This window comes from Lissotriton helveticus, chromosome 5_1 (genome assembly GCF_964261635.1).
Source record: "Lissotriton helveticus chromosome 5_1, aLisHel1.1, whole genome shotgun sequence".
Lineage (NCBI taxonomy): Eukaryota > Metazoa > Chordata > Amphibia > Caudata > Salamandridae > Lissotriton > Lissotriton helveticus.
Window position 1 is genome coordinate 972476836 of NC_136065.1, and position 18064 is coordinate 972494899.

At 39.4% G+C, this 18064-nt stretch overlaps 1 protein-coding gene across 1 annotated transcript in view; it reads right to left on the reverse strand.

Moving 5' to 3' along the window:
• LOC144755033 (uncharacterized) overlaps window positions 1-18064 on the reverse strand; it is a 326794-nt gene that overhangs the window by 158094 nt on the left and 150636 nt on the right. The gene's annotated exons all lie outside the window — the stretch shown is intronic.

Here is an 18064-nt window from a genome sequence, read left to right on the forward strand (position 1 = left end):
TGCTAGAAGGATATCATAGCCTTTAGATAGATTCTCCCAAAAGAGACCTCTTATTTTCCTAGTTTTGTCCCCTTCCATACGTAATGTTATTTCATATAATTTATGGGGTACACTAACTCAGGTGTCTGCAGTTTCCACCTGAATGTATTCATTCGTGTCCACTGTCTCCAGAAGATTCATCAGGATCTTGCGAGCTATGGTTACTTCTGCTACGCTGTCTAGCATTGTCTGGGCCCATTCTCTGTTCTTGAGTTGTGTCCTCAGAATCCTCGGTATGTTTTATTTTAATACTAGCTACCTTCTTTTTGGGAAATTGTAATTGTTTACTTTGATGAGCAGGTTCCTTGTCTTTGGACTTGACGCGCTCTTCTTTATGTTCTGACCGTCCTCTTCTTTCCGATTTCTGTGAGGAAGTCTGAGAAGATCGAGAGGGACGTGTATCATTATCTTGATATCTGTCAGATTTTCTTAAATTGTCCCTATCTCTAAGGTTGTATCTTCTTTCAGAGGGCTCCCGTTGTGGAGACCTGTCCCCTCGTCCTGGAGATCTATTTCTCCGTTGGGGAGACCTTCCTCTGGACTGAAACTGTTTTTCTCTGGGAGTGGTTGCTTTATTACCCTCCCACTTCTTTTTTGGAGTAAAGAGATTATTCTTAATAAAGGTTTTTTCAGGATTTTCAGTTAGTTGTGGTTTTAGTGGTTTCCCACCCAAACTATCTCTTCCTAATTCTTCATAGCACTTTTCAATTATTCTGGTAAGTTCAAAAGGTTGGTCTGTTATTTCTGTTTCTTTTAATTTTTGGCGGATCGCCACAGATGCTGCTTCTCCTTTTATGTTGGCTAGTAGTATAGCCGAGACTTGCTTAAAGTCTTTCAGTAATTTCATACCTAGATTTAAAGCAGGCTCCGGACTGTATTCATTTTGAATCTATCTTAGTACGTCTGGTATAACCGCCATAGACGGAACACCATGTGTTTTTGTGTATATTGAAGCAAAGACTATTCCCCAAGTGTCATAGTCCTCCACATGTGGTTCGATCCCCATTGGTAGACAGATTGTCAGAATTCTGTGTTTTTCATGAGGTGTACTATCAGGAAATACTGCCTCCATTTGAGTAATTTTTTGAGCTAACCAGAACGGAATTTCTTCCTGTTTTGCGGGTAATTTGCCAATGACTGATTGTATAGTCTGTGGTGTAATTTTATTTGTGTTCCCCTGGTGCGGGGTGTGCTGTGGAATTTGTATTGCTGGTTGGACTGTTAAAGTCCGCATGACATATTGGACCAATTGTCTATGTTTTTTCATTAATTGTTTTAGCTGATCTAAAAGTTCTCTGTCTGACATTTCTTCAATGTCAGGATGTGGTGTACAGCTGGCTAGAACCGGCCATGTGGCTCCTGGTCTACCTAGTGAACCGAGCCTGGTAATGTGAATTTACCAGAGCTGATGCTCCTGGTAAGTTAGTAGAATTTCAACGTCCTCGAAAGGAACGTATTCCACCGGAGGTTCCTCTGCTTTGTAGTAGTGGAACTCGTGTGTCACAGCATTTGCTGCTGGAAAAGTTATCCATGAATAGAATACCTCTGTCTGCCGATCTTCATGTGCCTCTACCACAAATATGACTGTACCACCTCTTGATGATACTCCATTATTTATAAGTTTGTAAGTTACACTTCTTCTTATATTTATCGGGATCTTTATTTCATCCGGGTCATTTTGGAGGGCTGTGTCATGTAAGACTGCTTGAGCTTCTATTCTAGCTCTTTCCCTATCGTCGTCACTTTCCGTCATTTTTGCTGATAGAAAGTTTGCAGAGCAAGTTTCAAGGAAACAAAGATTATGTGCACAATATTTTGGAACACTGTATCCTTCAACGTTGACTAAACCAAAAACGAATTCATAGGGTTTTCCTCCTACTAAGTTTTGGCGGATATTATCCTTTCACCCACTCCAGACGTCTATTGGAGTTTTTACGGGAAAAAAGGGGTCTGTGTGAAAAGCACGACTGAGTTACTCTAGTATCTAGCATTAAATTATCGCCTTACCAAACGTTGGGCGCCATGTAGTGTAGTTCCTATATTCCCAATAGGCTCGGCGCATTGGAATAACATAAACGATAGTTTGGACGTAGGACTTAGGTCGACTAGGTCTCTATTGAATATGCTAGACTTAATTATGAATGCCAGCTAGCTCAGAGGTCACTAGAAACTTTCTCGAATTCACAAGAAGGGATTAGTCTCTGACAACCGCATAAACATGACAACTTTGCTCCTCTAAAAAATAAGGAGTATACCTCCAGAGTCGCGGAAACAATAGATAGCTATTTTACTCACTCAATCGTGCATGCTTAGTTTCACCAGAAGTGCAGAGAAACAGAGATGGGCGTTTTCAATAAAAGAGGTTATTTATTGAACAGTCTTCTTTCTCCTGCAAGAGAAGTGAATTGCTACAATACTTGTCATAAAGTAAAGTGCGTACAGTAAAAGGAGTACTATAAAATAATACTGTAAAAGCATGGTATGGTTTCTAAGCCATACGGTGTTTAAAATGGATAAAATACATACAATGATAAAATAATGACTAAACGTACTCAACTGGTGCTTCTAAGATACGCCTACCCCGGGGTACCTAACCTAAGCCTAGAACATGGGAAGGAGTAAGTGAGATGTAGTTTGAGTTAAGATAGTTTCTGCCAAGAATCTAAATCCAGAATTCTCTAAGGGTCTAATCAGCTTTGTACCTTGGTTATAGAATGAAGGAGGTCTTGTATCTCTCTCTCAGGACTCGATCTCCCAGCAACCCACAAGGGTGACAGGGAAATACTGGAGCTGGATTTCTCGGCAGGGGAAAAGACAGCGTCTCTCTCAGAGCGCCAGCGGGAGGGTCGGCTTCCTTCGGCACTTGCTACAGCAGGGCATCGAGCAAGTAGATAGTCGATCTGCTCCAAACCACTGTGTGTCTTGCTAGGGCAGATGCTGGTATATTTATACCTGGAAGGTGCCGAGTTTGACGTAAGGTTGGACATAAGACGTCACTAAGAACTCACAGTTCTTTCAGGACTCCGGGAGTTCTAGGACAAATCAATACAGAAGCAGGGGAATTACCGGCTGCTGGAGGCTTGGTTTATCTAAGAACACTTTGTGCTTTCTAGGAGTCTATGGGAGTAGCCTTGCCCTATTTGGACTGCATTGGCTATGTCTTAATATGGGTATGATTCTTATGCCTATATAAGGATATGATTTGATATAACGACATAAGGGCATAAATCTGGAATACGTAAATAGAGTCCTAGATTCGTCTACAACAGGACAGCTTTGCAACGTTGATGGCGAGGGCAGACATATTATACCACCTACTCCACATACTCTAGAGGGGTCCTAATACGGATCAGGGCAGCAGTCCCATTCCAATACACTGGAGGCTTGATAGACCCAAAGGGACGGTATATAGTAGTTACAGGGAGACTAGACAGGCAGGATGTGAGTATAATTAATGTCTATGGCCCGAATGCATAGGAGGGAACCTTCCTGATGTGTCTGTCAAGGTCCCTGGCCCCTTACCTAACACACTCCACAATCATGGGGGGCGATTTCAATTGTGTAGCGGACCCCCAGCTGGACCACTAGCACCCCCCATTAAGGGTCTCTTTGACCCAGTGCACAGCTCACATTTTTGGGGAATGGCAGGCCCCATGGGGATTAATTCATACATGGTGGCGCATACACCCACAGGGCCACAGTAACTAGTTATGTTTCCCACCTTCATGAGCTACATGTCTGTCTGTACAGTTTCCTCTGTACACCTGATATCCATGGCTGCGTCACTAATGTGGAGTACCTGTCTTGAGCACTGTCTGAACATAACCTGGTCCTCTTGCAATTAGGATGGGAGACTCCCCGCCCATGCATTCTCACCTGGCAACTTAAACCGGAGGCCCAGATGTGGAGATGTAGGAATAGAGCTACTACACATGTTATGGGCCTGCCCTGTGCTACATGATTACTCAGTGGGGGTGGCCTAAATAATAGCTGAAGTTACAGAAAAAACATTGCCCTGCTTACCCAGTCATTGCATGCTGGGGCGGTTTCCCTCATACATCCCCCAAAAAAGCGACCAGTAAATTCCAGGACTTAGCCTTCATGTTGGCGAAGAGGGAAATGGAAAAATGCGGGGTCCCCCGCTTAGCAACATGGAGACCAGTATCAGAGAGTTGGGCAGGCTGCAAGGGAAGAGTACTGCTCAGGGAGGCCAAACGAGGTATAGGATTGTTAGATAGAGCCAGAGCCTGGGAAGCATTAGTGGATACTTTGAAACATCCAGAAGATGCTGCAGGGACGGATACACTTGGGGATTCACCAGCACCCGGTACCCCATAATAATCTTAGGGGCTATATGAAGGATGAGTAGGAATGCAGATACCCAACATCCCGAAGCAGCAGGAGGAGACATAGATGAAAAAAACACAAGATATTGGAAATACGAAAGCACATGAGACAGAATAGAAACATAACAACAAGGAAAACTGCTGGGGGGAGGTTTCCCACTACTCTGGAACCACCACATAGAACATACTAAAACTAAATTTGAAACCCCTGTAAATGCGCCTCAGAGGGAAAGGAGGAAGGAGGGGGAGATAGTGCAAAATGTACATATTTGATGGCCGAGATAAATGATGCTGGACTGATATGAGTGTAGCAGGAGAAGGATAAATGCATGTAATTTGTTGATTTTATATATATATATATATATATATATATATATATATATATATATATATATATATATATATATATATATATATATATATATATATATATATATATATTCACTGAAAAAACCATAGGTTATAGACCATATATAGTTAGGAATTAGCATTTAAAAAACCTTATTTTACTCACACAAAACCATTGAAATTCCATATATAGTTAGTTGTACTAACTATATATCGCGACACCCGCAATCCACTGCTGATGATGTCACATATTACATCATTCATGACATGGTCAGTGACATCACTGATGACATCACTGATGACATCTCAAATGACATCACTGATGACATCACTGATGACATCTCAAATGACATTACTGATGACATCACTGATGACGTCATCCAGTGACTGTATAATTCTGTAAAGTTAAAATATGTCTTACATATTTAAGAATGAGTGGATGTATAAATGTCTGGATGAAGGATTTAGTAGGTGCATGACTGACTGTATGAGTGAGTGGTTAAATGTGTCTCACTGAGTGCATGGGTTAGTGACTAAACTGTCTCAATTTGTGCATCATTATGTCTGTTGTTCTATAAACTGCTGCATGTGTTGATCATTAGCTATATGATTAACTATATGCGTTATTGATTGGTTGCCTACGTATTTGTATGGGAGACTGAGAGTGTGTATGGGTGGCTGGGAGGTGTATGACTCTGTGCATAGATGTGTGAGCAGTTGATTCACTAGATGTATGGGTTCAAAAGTGCATGTGGAAACAGCTGTATGGGCGGTTGACTGTGTGCATGAGTGTATTGCTGAGTGAATGGATATCTCAGTGCTACATGTAAAAGTAAGTACATATGTAAAACACAGTACATGTGAGAGTTGACATATATAAATAACTGTGCATAAGAGCCAGTGAATGTGTGAGTGGCTGTATGGATCATTGTGAACTTGTATCAGGGATTGTATAAGAGAGTAAATATGTGTTAGTATATCTTTGAATAAGTAAGGTGTGTATAACTGTATAGTTGAGAAAATGGATGTGTGATTGATTCTTTGCATGACTGACTAGGTGTGTGTGTAACTCTATGGATGAGTGACAGTCTGTGAGTGTCTGTTTACACTTACTGTATCTAAGGTTATATTAGAGTCTGAAGAGCTTCATCGTATTATCACATGAATGATGTCATCAGTGATGTCATCAGTAATGTCAAATGAGATGTCATCAGTGATGTCATCAGTGATGTCATTTGAGATGTCATCAGTGATGTCATCAGTGATGTCATTTGAGATGTCATCAGTGATGTCATCAGTGATGTCACTGACCATGTCATGAATGATGTAATATGTGACATCATCAGCAGTGGATTGCGGGTGCGCGATATATAGTTAGTACAACTAACTATATATGGAATTTCAATGGTTTTGTGTGAGTAAAATAAGGTTTTTTAAATGCTAATTCCTAACTATATATGGTCTATAACCTATGGTTTTTTCAGTGAATTTTCAAGGTTTTGTAAATGCTAATTCCTAACTATATATGGTCTATAACCTATGGTTTTTTCAGTGAATTTCATTGGTTTTTTAAAAGCTAATATCTACAGCTGTAAAATGTATTCTTCTTTAAATCCAAAAATATATTTTATATGTTTATTAATAAATTTTTTTAAATATTTTTTTTGTTTCGCTCCCGGTCCGCTAACCGGGAAGCTTCCCGTTAGCTCAATTCGATTCCGCGATCCGGTCCGCGAACCGGTAACAAATCAACATAGTGACGGTATCGCGTTGCCGCGTAATGCGTCTTATGACGTACTGCGTTAGCGCACCCGGAAGTGCCCCGGGGCGCGGACCGAGGCGCGAAACGCAACTCCCCGGAAGCGATCCGCGGCGCGAAAGCGCGACGTATCGCGTTGCCGCGAAATGCGTCTTGTGACGTATCGCGTTAGCGCACCCGGAAGTGTCCCGGGGCGCGGACCGAGGCGCGAAGCGCAGCGAACCGGAAGCTAACCGGGGAGCGTTCCGCAGCGCGTAACATGAGCGTTAGAGGTCATGTGACTTGTTAATAAAGCTTTTCATTGGTTCATTTCACTTTTAGTTTCATAATTATGGAAGGCTAGGTCAGGTGACCTAAAAATAACACTTTTCATTGGTTGAGAAGTATTGTTTTTTCCAAATGATGAAAACCACTCCTTCTTTCCTCACTCTGACTTTCATTATTGTGAGAGGAAGACCTATTTTGCTTCTTGGAAGACCTATTTTGATTGTATGAAAATGGCTTCACTGATTGCTTCAGCTGGTGCACCCCCACCACCACCTCCACCTCCTCATGGGAAGAGAGGACCACCTCCCCAGGTGGTTACCAATACTGAGGAGGAAGATGAAGAGATGGATGAGGAGGGAGAACAACCACAATTCCTGGAAGAGTTGCCCCGGGTTTCAAGAAAGAAACCCAGTTTCATCTGGCAGTTTTTTTCCATCCCTCGTGGCCAAAAAAAGGTCAATGCCAGGTACGCAACATGCCTCATATGCAAGGAACAATTGTCCAGAGGGACGGACAAAAAATACAGCTATGGTAATCATACCATGCATAGGCACATGACGAGGAAACATCCCCTAAATTACAGCCGGGCCGAATTAAGGGATATGATGGACAATCCTCGACCAACTCCTGTGGCGAGACCAACAACATCGGTTTCTTTATCACCAGAGGAGGCACGGGAAACTGTGCCAAATATCCAACCAAATTTTGGGCACATGATTCACTTATGTATGTACTGTCGTGCATTATTAGCTTGTGGCAACATGAGCATCAATGCACTGAACCTGGCGTATGAACACCATGATTGCCCTAACCGCCCCCAGTAATTTTTTTTTGCTCCTGTTGAGCCCTTTTCAACGCCTGTTTTTTGTTGTTTCCCCCCCCCCAAAAAAACCAAAAAAAATATAAAATCGTTCAAAAAATACAAAAAAAACAAAAAATGTTCAAAAAATACAAAAAAAATATAAAACAACAAAAATATAAAAAAAAAGTTCTTTTCAGAACTACCTTCCCTTTCCAAAAAAATTGCTACAATGTTTAGCACTCTGGCAAGCTCTCTTTCTTTTGGTTCGCTCCCGGGTTAGCTTCCCGGTACGCGGACCGGGAGCTAACCAAAAAAAAAGTATAAGGAAAGTAAACAGAGAGTGATGTTTCAAGAAAGACAGCTATAGGGAGTAAAGAAGAGATACTGTTTAATAGATCTATTTACCAAAGAACAGACAGAAGAGGGTATAATTGTGAAAAACAAAATAGATAACGAAGTGAAAGAAAAACAAGCATTGGCATAGCCAATAGGTATCGACTTTGGGACCTTCTAAGTATTTAGTTATGCAGCATAATATCCTTGGTGCAGCAACATCAACTGTTGCATGGCTAAACACGTATAAGGTCCCAAAGGCGAGACCTATTGTCTATGCCAATGCTTGTTTCTTAAGTAGAATTGCAATACGTCTGGCTCTTCCATGTGAAAAGATCTTATCTTGTGCTCTAAAGATTGCTAAAGTCTCGACAGAGAACAGGCTAGATTGTAAGTAGGGTAAATTGCGCTTGGTGATCTGTTTGAGGGAGCGTCTGCTTTGCCTGGTGTCTTTGGAGAGCAATTTTGATTGTTATACTGGACAATATAGCCCTAATGTAAATAACATAGGGGCATATTATCAACATAGGCAATAAAAGTTTTGCAGCTTTTATCGGCAGAAATGTGTCGCTAAAGCTGCTTTTGCGGCAGAAAACTGCCGCTAAAGCCGCTTTTGCACCAGTTTTCTGCCAATAAAAAGAGCAATAATTTTATTGGCTGCATTCATAATATGCCCCTTAGTGTGCTTCAACTACACAGAGAAAGCATTATGAACAAATAGTGATACAGTGATCAGTCAAAGACACTAAGAGTAATAGAGACGGAGTGAGTGAACAAGAGTGAGGAACTATGAGAAGAGAGGGACTGAGAAAAAGAGTGGAAGGAGTTGAGTAAGTAGGTAATAGAGAAAGGAATGAGGGAAGTAGCAAAGGCAGGAAACTGAGGATTAAAGAAATGAAGCAGTGGAACTAATAGTAGTTCAATGTGATAGAAATGTAACGAAAAGAGTACAAAATATTTACCTTATAATTGTCGTTAAATTCCTCATTTTTTATTTTTATACTTTCAATCTGTGAAAGAGAGAACAAACATTTGAAAAATATAAAAACATGTATTAAAAAATTACAAAAGACAAGGGCAAAGATTGAAGGACAAACAGTTTTTCAATAACTTTGACACTTACAGAAGCTACACAGTCCTAAAGATATACATTTTAAACTAACACTATCTTGATGCAGATGAAGTGAGGCCTATCTTAAAACATGGTGCATCTTTTGCATTGCTGTTGTCTCAGAAAAGTGTCGCAAGACACTAAAATTTAAAATAATTGCTTCAGGATGCCAATAAGATGTCTACTATCCAGAGTTTTGTTTCAGGTGAGGCCTACTCAGGGTTGCAGATGAAATTTCGAGTTGTTGAAGAGAATAGAGGACATAATACATGTGAAGGTCTACCAATGAAGTGAGTCATGTCCACTGCAATCTTCAACAAAGTCCAAACCTCCTATGTTTCCCTGGACAGACCTAAACTTGATCTGCACAATGTGATTCGTAATGATAGGAAACACAGGTGATGTAATTGAAATACATGCAATTTATTTTGCTCATTTCACAATCACATCACTTGTGTTTCCTTTGCTTAGGTATCTCATTGTGCAGATGTAGTCTACCATATGAAAGAATACGCAGAAGTGCAGCACTGCATGCAACAACTTTGACACTTACAGAAGCCTCACCTTCTCCATGCCTCCTACACAGTTCTACATATACATCATAAATGCAAACAGTACAGAATTAATTATACATGTTAAATGGTTTATTTTTGCTGTTCTCAGAATGTATCAAAATTCACTAAAAACAGTGACTTGAAGGTATTCATCATGTAACAGCGGGGAAAAAAAACACAATCAAAATGATTGTGTTTAAAAAACCCATACAACATCAGAAATCAAAAATCAGAACTCCTTAAAGTTAACTTACTTTCCATGACGTCCAAGGATGTCCTATGAATAGCTTACACTCTTTTGTGCTGTTATTACTTTCAGCCCGCCACTTTCTGAAAGAAAATCTCCATCGTTTTTAAAAACATGTTACATACAATAAATGACTTCTTGCTCTCTACCACAAGATTCCACAAGGCCAAATCTTGTCAGAGCCATGTATAACTCTTGGATTTCTTGTTAGCCAATCCCATCATTTGGCATTTCCGCAACTTTCAGAATTAAAATGTTGAAGATCATTTTCACAATCCTGGAATAGTAATATCTTCCCCTTCTTGCTCAGTCATGTTCTACATTTCCTATGACACTGATACTGCTTAATATGAAGCAGACTTACACTACCTCTATGACTACAACAATTATTTAATTCTCTACATCACTTTTAATCACAAAGCAATGTAAAACAGTAGACAGCATTGCAGACTTACATTCCCTCTACTCCATGTTTTGATTGGCTGCTTCAATTAGCTTATAAAAAAAAACAGTTTTTCTGAACTCATTCAAAGTGCACATATATCTCCATGATGTCCAGTCCTATGATTAGAAGTTATGTCTCTGAACTACACTTATCCTCAAGGCCAAATTGTGTAGGAGCCATTAGAACTTCTTGAAATTCCACAGAGCACATCCCGAGATTATTTCCCTAAAATTTTGGTTTTAAAAACACCAGGTAAGAGTTTTTAAGGTCATACGGCAATTTTTTTTTGAAAATTAAAACAGAATCATTGCAGAATGACCAGCCATTTCTAGACTTTAAATAAGCTGTGTAATGTCCTGATGATATTGAAGAGCCGTCATGATATATAATTGCTGTAGTTACAAAAGTCCTTCCTGATATTGACAACTGCGAAGCTACAATTTTTTTTATTAAAGTTGTCAATTTTGTTCCATCAGGCCTACATCGTTGGAACATTAAAATGACGTACTGGCCATATGTTCGTATAAATAATGTGGACATCATTTCAGATTTACATTGGCTACACTCCATGTTGTGATTAGCAGCTTTTACTAGCTTATTAAAGGAGACTGATTTACTGTCTGGCAAAGTTAAATATATAAATCTTTCTGAGTCTACACTAGTAGTACTTGATATCATACAGTTCTCGCAGTCATGCTGCCATTGATAAGAAAGCCCAAACAGCTGATCTACATCTACACCTTCAGCATGTAATACATCAAGCATATACATTAAAAACTCCTGACAATCTTGCTGAATATTTTGAGAGAATTGTGTTTGGCCTGAACATCTGTCTAACAGATTTCGAATTTCAGACACACTTTCTATGTTTCTTCTATCAGTGGTACATTTCTCTAACACAGAATTTAACAAACCGCAAAATCTTTGATCAGAATTGACCACAATTTTTTCTTTTACATTTTCTAGAGAAAACAAAACATTAATTACTACATTAGCATAGCAGTTGACACCAGAACTGTTTTCAAACTGAAAACCAACAACATCTTCAACAGAATCCTTTTTGTTTCTGCTTGTAATTTTAGGTTCATTCACTTTTTGTCTTTTTGCTATAACCTCCCCAGTATTGTTCTCATTTCTTCGTTTCCGGCCTACCAGACGTTTCTCAAACAAAGGAAACTGAGGCAAATGTGGCGCATACTCTCTTCTTAACCTATTGTATTCCTTAACACAATCTAGATCTGCACAAATGTTTGTGACATCACACTCAATCAAGTACAATCCCGATAAAGTTCTAACTCGTGACAATGCCACATATGCCATACCCTCCTTGAACACAGAACTGCCAATATTCACCAATGCACTGTCTACACTTAAACCTTGCGATTTATGGATTGTCACCGCATATGCCAAGCAAACAGGAAACTGCTTACGGCAAACATATAAGTCTTTTACAAGCAAAAATCTAGCAGAACAACGAGCAATTAGCTGTACTTCCTCAATGCCATCAAATTTAATTTTTAAAAATTCAATTCCATCTCTATTTCTGTATTTCACAAAATCAACAACATTACCCATTGATCCATTTACCAGACCTCTTTCAACATGTAAATTCCTTCTTAAAATTATACGGCAGTTCAAGCACACATTCAGAGTCTTTTCAAAACCTGCAGTTTTAGATATACTCTTCTCTAATGAATCCAATTTTGTTTTCAGATTCTCAGACAAAATAATTGTTGATCCCATATGCTCTACTCTATCAATAGCTTCCAGTTTCACAATCTCTTGCTTTTCTAAATGCAACATTTTGTTGTTAAATTTGGCACATTCTGCAAGAGTTGGCATCAAACATATTCCAGATTTCTTTTCAGTAATTTTCTGAAAAATATTCTCAGGCACAACATCTTGTTCTGGATATAAATTTGACAGTAATCGTGCATGTAAAGCTTCTTTCCCATGCTCGGTCACTTTTCCAATTCTAACATCTTGTAGAATAGTCTTGTAAACTTCATCCTTCGCCTGACGCATATTTTCATGCAGTTCAGCATAATTGAAGTTTAACCATATATTGACGTTGCCAATGCTGCCTAGGCACTTCCTGGTATCTTCATGCGTGAGCATTTTGAACACAGGTTGCCCTTTCACTGGTGTCAGCTGCAAAAGATCTCCGAAAACAATGATGTGTTTGCCACCAAATAACACATCATACTCTGTTTTGAGAACTTCTTGCATCCTCAAATGCACAAAGGCAAGCATGACATTGGAAACCATGCTTACTTCGTCAATGATAAGAAGTTTCATTTTCCTCAAGATTCTTGAAACTTCAAAACAAGCATCTCCAGATAGCTTGTGATATTCTAATTTGTTGTCATGCTCCACTGGCAGCGTCAGTAAACGATGTAAAGTAATCCCTTTAATATTATGTGCTGCCAGTCCAGTTGGAGCAGTGACAACACAAGACAGCGATGACTCTGTCTTTTCCTGCAAATAGCATGAAATTGCTTTAATGAGGAAACTTTTTCCAGTTCCCGCTTCTCCACTCACGTACAGTCGGACAGGCTTCAACGACGTACATGAGCACTCTTTCTTATCATGACTTAATCCGTGATCAATTTGCATGGTAACTTCGTCATATATTTTCCTCTGCTCAACGTTGAGTTGCCTTTCCAACTCTTCTAAGTTAACCGCATCCTCTTGAGCATGTGCCATGGCTCTTTCCACTTCATTCATAGCAGTGGCAGCTTCATTTTCGATAACAGGTCCTCCTAGTGGATCCTGACTCAATGAAGCAGAACTCTGACTGTCCTGAGAACTGTCTCTGGCAATCTCGGCTGCAATTGTTGCTTCCTGCTCAATTTCCGCATTCAACATTTCTACATATTTGGGAAAAGCAGGACATTCTATGGTCTCCTTGGCGGCATTGAAAGAGTCTTCGTAACAGAGAAAATCTCCAAGCAGTTCCTCTTCTGCACGCCAAGGCTTGAAAAGTTGCAAAAGTGCTAAATAGAAAAACTCCTTTTTTTCAGGAGATTCGCCACTCAATTTTCGATGGTTTACCAAGTGGCATTTTCTTTGCTTGACCAGACATCCCTCACTTCCTATTACAGCATACACTCCTTTCTCAGTATCTTCTTTGATGTTCCTCTTGAATATGTAATTTTGCAGAACCTCATACAGACAAACATTCTCGAGGTGACTGCTTCGATTTGGATAATATGTATCCAACATGTTGGTCTTCAAAATGTCGGTACTGTTTGGCTCCTTTTCCGCCAAATACTCAATTTCCCGCACAGGTTTGAGAACTCGATTACGCGTTGCAGCAAGACCAAGACTCGCCCAAACGATACTCCTGGACTTGGCATAGAGACTTGCTGAAGACAACCGGTCAGAACATTCGTACGCTCCGATTTCTCGATGCGACAACATCTTCAGACTGAAACTGTACAACTTCTTGCTGAGGCTCTTTTCATGGGAAATGTCCTCCCACATATCCTTCAATTCTGTCTTCTCTTTTTTGGTGATGTAAGACGTCACATACCGCGCCACAGCCATACAGTTATCAGCCACAAACTGTATATCCATGTTAGCATTCCACATGGACAAAATCACCGGGTTGTAGTCGTTGATGTACTTGGACTCTTCGTTCCTCTTCAAATTGTAAGTGTTTTTAGGTGATTTCTTCATGACATTGTGTCGCAACGAAGACATCAAACTGTTTACTCTTCCTTTAGAAATCACCGGTCGTGGAAAGCCGAAACGACATTTAGTGTAGAACTTGTCTTTGTTTCGGAATTTACGACGGCAGTACTTTCCACATCGATGGCTTTGGAAACGCAGAACTTTTTCTCTTAGGCTTTTCTTCTCCTTTGCGTTTGGAACAGCACACGTAGAATACTGTTGGATGAAACTCATCACTGAGTCTTCTGGATCCGTTCCAAATTTAGGTGCATCCTTGATCCACAGCAACATATGTATATGAGGAGCACCTCTTGCTTGGTACTCCTTTCTCCAGAAGAAATCCAACACCTCTCCAAGAGGTGGATTCTTCTTATTCATGATGAAAGACATCATAGCTTCAAATCTATGATTGAAGTACCTACATACATTGACTGGATCCAAAGAGCACAGTTCTCCGGGTGTCTTGAATTCGATGTTATCTACGTTAGCATTTGCCTCTCGTAGAAATTCAAGTAAGTCTTCCCAGCCATACTCGGCACAGCTCAGAGTGAGGAACCATGTGGGAGTACCTAAGTTCCTCAGCATACATTTTAAATCACCATGACGACGGTACCAGTACTCATTAGTACCACGCTGACACGCCATGAGATTAATCAGGTGAGAATCCAAAATACTATCTTGGACATTGACTTTATCCATAAAGTCACTTGCCGAGATGTTTTGCATGTGTATACCACTTTTCAAGATGTGGTTCACTGCATATGACAGTCCAGACAGATCGCTTTCAAACAGGAGATGAAACAAATAAGGAATGCATTGTCGAAACCTAGCATCTCCTGCATACAATCGCAAAGTCCGGTATTCAGAAGCAGGAATTTGATGAGGTCGCTCATCATATCTTCCTCCCTGACCTGTTGGAAAAAGCTGTGGGAAACACCGAGCTTCCAAACTTTCCTCCCAAACACTAATGGGACTCCCTTTGGCTTGTTTCATTTGAAACAACTCAATAGCATTCCCCATGACTTCCTTGGAATGCAAAGGATGAACACTATAATGTTCATATATTTCTTCACTAGTAGAGGGTTCTACTTTCTCAATTTGACCAGCACACAAATCGCTATCCTCTTCCTCACTTACTTCCTCTTCTGCAACATATACATTCTTGTAGTATTTATTATTTTTTTTCAAATACAATGTTGCCTTTTTGACTTTCCTAACATCTACTAAATCTTGCCATATTTTCTTATTCTTTGTCGGAACCCCATTAACTAAGATAACCAGAGGTTCCTCTTCCACTTTTTCTACTCCAATTGTGTTAATGTTTTTTTTGAAATCTAGAGGCAAATAAACAACTCTTCCCTTTAATCCTCTCTGTAAATCTGATGGAGGCAATTTCCCTGTCTTTGGCTCCATTCTTACAATAGCCTGAAAGGGATGGATACTTTGAATCAAAATAGATTCATAAGTATTTAAGTCCTTCAATTCAGAAGGAATCTCAACCAATTCCAGATTATTATGAACTGCTCTAGCAGGCATCTGGTTTTGTTTTAATTTGTTACAACAATAAGTACACACACGTTGATCCAATCCCAAATCAAAACAATTTTCTACCATCAAGTATGTTGCAAAATCCTTCCATTCACTATTATTTTCCCTTTCACTTTTTGCATATAAATCCACTAACTTAGTCTGATTCTTATAATAAGTGCGTCGACAACACACACAAGTGAAATTAGGCCTCTCACTTGATTTCACCTCAAACGTCGCAATTTCCCTCTGGAAATTATCTGTACTGGAAACCTGTACACTATCTTCCACATGACCCTCTACTTCTTGCTCAATTTCAACATTCTCCTCTTTACTTCCAAAGTAACAAAACTCAATTTCTTCACATATATTCTTCACATCTATTTCAGAACCATGCAAAAGAGCAGCGCATAATTGTTTCAGCATAATTGCTGGACTCTTAGCATAATACAACATTCTAACTAATTTCCTCACTTTGTTATGATGCACTGCTAGCATCCTGAAATGATGAAAAACACTCTGACATACTCTCCTGGAAAGACAAGCCAGTGAATGACCATGCAAACCTGTCACTTCTCTTACTCTGCAAGGATCTAATTCTTGCAACAACATCATTTTCTGCTTCAAACTTTTTTTGTTAAATGACCGTACAAAATCACAAAGCAAATTGATGGAATCCTGTCGCACACTGCAAATACTACTACACTTCCAGGTGTACACAGGACCCTTAGCACGTCTTCCTAAAACCTCATTACCTAACACCTCTTCTGCCTCTGTTGTCACAAGTTTTTCTTTTTCAACTGGACAACCATCTTTCACTTCATAAGCACGACCACTGGTGTCAACTGCATGCACCAAATCATTATCCTGGAAATAACTCTCCTCATTAAAAAATGCCTCACAGCTTGAACTATGCATCCATTCTCCAGAAAAAACTTCACAAAAATTACTACGATTAACTCTTCTCTTCCATCTACTATTTCTTTTGAAATCAAAAATTGCCTTGTTTAGCTTCCTAATTCTATTGATTATCAAAATAAATAACTTACGTTTAATTTCAAATGCCTGATCAATAACTTTCTCAACTTTTTTTTTTCTCTTATAAAAAACTAGTTTCTGTTGACCTTTCTTAATATTTTTTAACAAATTGCCAATTATCCTGTTGCGGAACATTCGTTTACGAATCTCCCTAAACTGTTGTTTCCTTCTACTATCATGCACAGATTTATCTCTTGCTCTAGCAGTAACATTTTTCATTGTCCTTTTCTTTCCATTTGATTTCCTTCTCGTGTTATGGACTGAAACATTTTCTGTAGTAATATTTTTTTTATTACAAATATTTCTTATGAAATATTTAGAGCTCTTACCCGGTGCTTTCTTCGTGGCTTGAGAAATCTTTTTGTTAGAGGACTGCTGGGTTTTTGTTTTCACCTGCTGTCTTTGACGTTTCTGCAGCCTTTATCTGTCTTTGTATTGTAGGCATGGTGAAATCTTGAAATGATCTGCAGTTGAATCTGAGGAAAAATATAATAAAAAATGTTAATAAACATTATTACCAAACAGTAAATCAGTAACAGTGATCAAAAACTTAACACACTACTTGACATTTTAATTTGAAGATTTTTTAGTCATTGGCAATCTTACAATACAAAAATACCAGAAAAGAAATGACATTTATATTTATGTTACCTATGCTATTTTATATGTGAATCTGATCTAATTTTATGAACATATTTTAATATTTTATTGAAGACACTACACATAACCTGTTTTTGAAGGTGTCTTTATTTTTAAATTAAACGGTTTACCTTTTTACTTTTTATTAATTATAAAATTTAAAAATAAATGTTTATATTTCCAAAGGCTCAAGCAGGTCAGCTTCCCATCCTATATCATATAGTTCGGACAAATCTGCATCCTCATCACGCTCTTCTTCATCCTCAGGATTTAAATCATCCAAAGGATCAACATCCACTGATGTTTCAATTACAAGTTCAATGATGAGGTCAAAATCAACTGATTGCAGATTGTCGCTCATGTTGAGGTTGTCTTTATCTTTAAAGAAAGATAACAACAATGAGATGTTGCAGAGTAAGAGACAAATCTCAGAGATTATAATAGTAAAATTGTTTAACAAGATTAACATTTAGCAGCTATTATTTAGCCATGTCCAGCAATGCTGAGCAGGTGAAGCCTATGTCTAATTATTCACTGAACAGGACTCATCTCTTCTTAACCTTGGATAAGCCTCACCGACTCTGTGTCCCCTGCACATACTTAAATGTAAAGGGGCAGATTTATATTAAATGGCACATCCCCAGGCATGCACCAGTTAACGTGCACCACTGCTCTGCCACCCATGGTGTGCCGCATTTACAATCAGATAGGAGAAAGCTGCGTCAAAACCCTGCGCCTGCTTGAAGCTGGCATAGGCCTTGACGCAGCATTGTGGAGATGCGGCACCCCTGAGCCTTGCTGGAGCTGCATCGCACTTGCGATACAACTCCAGCAATGCGCCACCTTTACGGCACATATGCGTCACGCATCTGTGCCATTTTTGCCCCATGCTGCGCCGCATTGTAAATGCAGCACACCATGGGTGGCGGAACAG